We start from the raw sequence: 5111 nt of genomic DNA, 5'->3' as shown, positions 1-5111 counted from the left end.
AAAAGGCGAACCTGGTGAAATTAAGTTTCTTTTTTCAATGGCCTAAAGTGAAGGTGAAGGCATATAATTATGAAACTGACAGCTGAATTCAACATGAATTAAAAACATAACATTCGAGCCAATTGCACTGATTGCACGGCAAACAGTTGAAGACCAAACATGGCCCAAAGGCACCCAACGGTATAGCGTGTCAGTAAATCCCAGCACAGTGAATCAAGCGTCATAAATACTCATTTTAACAGTATATTGTGGTCATTTTGTGATGGTTAAAATTACACATATTCCACCTTTGAGCTGCTGCTTGTTGCTGTCAAGGGAAACTTAAGTCTCTTGTGAGTGTGTGCTGCTGTGATTCTTGGTGTGTGTGTGTGTGTGTGTGTGTGCGTGTGTGCGTGTGTGTGTGTGTGTGTGTGTGTGTGTGTGTGTGTGTGTGTGTGTGTGTGTGTGTGTGTGTGTGTGTGTGTGTGTGTGTGTGTGCACACTATGGGGAGTCAGCACACAGGCCCACTTCACGTGGTTCGGAAGGTGAAGGGCTATTAGGGGAAAGGTGAGTATGGGTCTGCTGCTGCTCTGGGTTACTCAGTAACTGGGGCTCTCTCCTTCCCCTCTCAGGCCTCTAGTGCTGTTACTGTGCAACCTACTGCACACCTCCTACCAAACACAACACACACACAACACACACACACACACACACACACACACACACACACACACACACACACACACACACACACACACACACACACACACACACACACACACACACATACACACACACACACACACACACACACACACACACACACACACACACACACACACACACACAGCAGATGTATCACTGGTGTCTCCTGATGACCCTCATATGTCGTCCAATAGACTACTGAGATGAGCCTGAACGACCTCAAAGAAAGTGAGATGAGCGTCACAATATCCAACACAAGTGTATTTAAAGTTTCACACAAACTGGTCCGATTTGACAAAATATCAGAAAATGAGAATATCAATAGGAAAAAAACGCTTCTACCATGTTGACAATGCTCAGAATAAAAAAAAGAAATAACACTTTAGACTGTAAAACCAAAGGACACAGGACCAGTTTAAAGTTTACTTCCTGGCTGACAACAAATCACCGAATACAGCAGCCGATTCTTTGCGATATAACTGGACCACAAGATCAGACAGAAATACATCCTATCAACTTTTAAGGACTTTGTGTACGAAATGAGAAGGATTGGACCAATCAGCATCCTCTCTGCCTGTGAGGAAAGATACCTGCAGAGGCGACTGTTTATTCAAAACAATGATGTCGGCTCCTAAAGAAGTTAATACTTTTTTTTTTTTACTCAACGTTTAATGTAGACTTTAATTAGAAATACCTTATATGTTTATTTCCAGTGTAAATGTTAGTTTCTCAGAAATGCAATTCTTTTGGTGTGCGAATACTACTTGTAATACGAGTTGATCTAGGATGGTCTGAAAAAAATATGCAATTTAATCCTGGGTAATACTTTAGTCATTAAATAACAATAATAATAATAATAATAATAATAATAAATGTTATTTGTAAAGCACCTTTCATTGCTAAAAGCAATCCCAATAACACAGCGGATATGAGACCTACACATCATTGATCCCATTAGTTTACCAGAAACATACAAAATAAAGGTAGTGTGATTGATCTGAGGATGAGATGTGGATGCTCAACTTTCAACTAACACTGATGGAGTGCAATTGTAATTGTTTTGGATCACAGCCTCCTACCGTTGCATCATCCTCCAGGCATCAAAACGAAGTTGTGTGTAATGCAGCTTTAGCTTGAGCTCACAGCCATGTTTGTTTACTGTCCTTGACACATGACAGTGGGGTGAGCAGGTCTGTGGCCATGACCGGTGACAAGAACAACTCTACCCATGTAATCCCTGCCTTTCCTCCTGTCCTGCGCCTAACAAAGCCCGGCCCTGGTCTCTCGCCTCAGGAGTCACAAGACCGTGCTTTGAAGAAGAGAACAGCAGGGCCACATTCAGACCAATGATAGGGGAGACAGTGCTCTCTGTGTGAGTAATGATTGACAGCATGTTGGATTACTCAGAGGCATTAGTCACGGTGAATTTGTTACATGTTCTTGTTCTCTATTCTGTTAGTGTGAAAAGGTGGAAACCTGGTGGTCTTTGGTAAAAAACCTGTACGTCTTTCAGGAAATTACTCAAAATAAACAATCTACTAGTGATGTCAAAACACATCTCTGACTACCACTTAGTCTGAATAAATCTTTATCATAACACACAACTTAAGAAACAGTTAACATTGTTCAATCCAACAACAACACAGGACAGATCTGGTCATTAGTGAAACAAACGTGCTTGGCTTGGCCGGCCTAGGACTCTGTACAAAGTGTTCATACAAGCAAAAGCAAACATGTTTCTGCTGGGAGGAAAAGCTTACACAATGAAGTACCACAGCCACACGCAATACTGTACAAGCATTCTGGGGCACCATCAGGGGGTCCAACCTTTTCCAACAGCGTGAGGGCAAGGCAGCTCCATCATTGGCTAATCTTTGGAAGGAGAGAGCCAGTCATCTCTGCGTTCTCCTCTCATCCCACAACTAACCAAACACTGTGCTGTTAGTGTCTCTGATATGCTTTGTTTATCAGGCCACCTGGACCTGCATCTGGTCAGCCAGGGAGTACGCCTGTCAATAGCACAGCCAGATGGACGTGCATTAATAACTGGGTCTTATGTGCCAAAATCACAAGCTGCACATGCTGACTTTTCAGGCAGTTCTGACGTTTCCGAAGCCCTGTATTCAGTGCTGAGTGCGCTGAAGGAAATGTTGATTAGGGTGATGGGAACAGCAGAGAATCAGAAAATAAATGTAATTACTGTGCACGAGTAATTCAGGTCAGCACTTCACAGTGTCCCGCTTCCTGTGCTAATAGACATATTACATAATAGCCTCCAAAGAGAAAGAGGTTTGACACAATGTAACCTTTCCGAATAATAAAAGAGATGTGGAGAAATAATAATGAGTCCCATTGATATGAGACGGGAGATATTTGAGCTTCATAATAAGCTGAATGGCCATGCCCCGTGATTGAAAGGCAAGTGCACAAAGCATGGAGAGAATGTTACATAATTAATGTCTTTATTCAAATGGGCCTAATAGACTCATGTTAGCGGCTCTACACAAACTAAGAATTTGGTTGAGATGATGAAATCTAAAAACAAAGTGTTCTCCAAGTATTGACTAAGGCCACGCTACACAGGATAAATTAGATTTCCGGGGATAAACACATCTCCTCTTGCAGAATTTGTGTTCAAAGTTTACCAAGGCAACAGGCTGTGATGCAACTGTACATAATCTGCATGTAGAGCACAGTTTGAGGAATGAAAAGTCTAATCAAAACAGATAAAATGTTGATATTACACACCCTGCAGGGCTCTAACTTTGTAGTTTACGTTACAAAGTCAATTTTTTCGTCATTCCTTCTGTACAATCTCTTATCATTTTAGTCCATCTGGGGTTACCAATTTAGAGTGTGTATTGCCTCTTCATACCTTACCAATTTAAGTTCTTATATTATGTCCCTTCTACTTTTAAGTGTTTGGTTAGGTTCGATGAGAAATTTGCAAACATGTTGTCTGGACACACATATCTATTCAAAGAGTTACAATTATTATATTATATATTATTATATGCTACAATTATTGGAAGCTAAAATAAAAAGGAGCTTTTCCCAAATTCGTCATTTATTTGAATTGTGTCTGTCCAATTAAATTATTTAAAGCAGCATCGCTTTGTTGTGACCGATATTCCTGATGTTGAACAGCTAAATCCTACTTCGAGGAGCTATTTATTTTATGTTCGAGGAAGCATCTCATGACATTTCTAAGTATGAACCTGTAAAAAAAGGGCATAACTAGTTCCGTAGGCCATTTTTTGAGACTCAATTCGTTGGCTCTGGATGACAATAATCTTCAGATTCTGGAGCGAGAGGAAAAAACCCTCAATATTGTCCTTTAACCCAGATTCCTGCTGGTCTCATGCTCCATCAGGCAAAAGCTTGGTGACCGCTGTCATATGGAGCGGATGATGGGATGAATGTTTGCCACCCTGCTCACCACTACCTGCCTCTAAGTGGTGACACCTCTCACATCTGCTAACTCATTATTACAGCCACCGGCAGGAAAAAGCTCTCACGTGCTGAACTGTGCAGGATCACATGTACTCACACACAACTGATTTGCAGCTGAGTAAGTGAGGGCGTGCACTGTGCGTATTGTTACACACAAACATTATGCTGTTATTCTGTAATCCTGCTTCTCAAACACCGCCCAACTTTCTGCCAAAGAGTGCAGAGTAAAAACACTCCAGAATCCAGCTTGTATCCGACCGGAGCCAAGCAGAACTGGACTAGAGAGCGGGTCTATTTAAAGGACTTAAGAGGCCGTCCAGATGCTGAACTTTGTGGTATTCCATTTATTCCCAGTACTCAATGTCCTGGCCAATGATATCCGAGTAACATCCGGTGAGCCGGGGAAATCCTGGGTCTCAGTGCTGCCAGCGCTGCCAAGAACCCTGATGTCAGATTGCAGAAATGAAATGCTGCCTCTCAGGCAAGATCTCATAACAGCCGATCGGATCAATATTCACTTATCTTTACTGTTTCAGAGGTGCTTTACTGGGGATTATGTGAGATGAGTGGTGTCAGAGTTTCAATGACTTGATATGATATTATAAGCTATCATGAGTTAATATTTAGTCTTGGGAGTTTACTTTCGATATCAATGAAAAATACCACATTTGTGGGATCAACTGTATGTGCATTTAGAGATAACTTCCGACTGTTATGTAGCAAATCCATAACAGTCTTACTTTATGAAAGCTGACCTTGTGGAACAAAGGCATATTAAGTATTTTATGCAAACATTTAGGATAGATATAAGCATTTCTATATATTTTTATTTCAGCCCCACCCCCGAAATGTGTCCTATAAATATTCAATTTCATACATTTATTTTGGTTCATTTATGTGTGTATCATAGACTGTATATTGTGTGTGCATGTAAATATTAATATATGTGAATATATTGGACTCTTTGCGGTAG

This window comes from Trematomus bernacchii, unplaced genomic scaffold (genome assembly GCF_902827165.1).
Source record: "Trematomus bernacchii unplaced genomic scaffold, fTreBer1.1, whole genome shotgun sequence".
In the NCBI taxonomy this organism is placed as follows: Eukaryota; Metazoa; Chordata; class Actinopteri; order Perciformes; family Nototheniidae; genus Trematomus; species Trematomus bernacchii.
The sequence above is the reverse complement of the archived record's forward strand: the minus strand, read 5'-3'. Positions refer to the sequence as shown.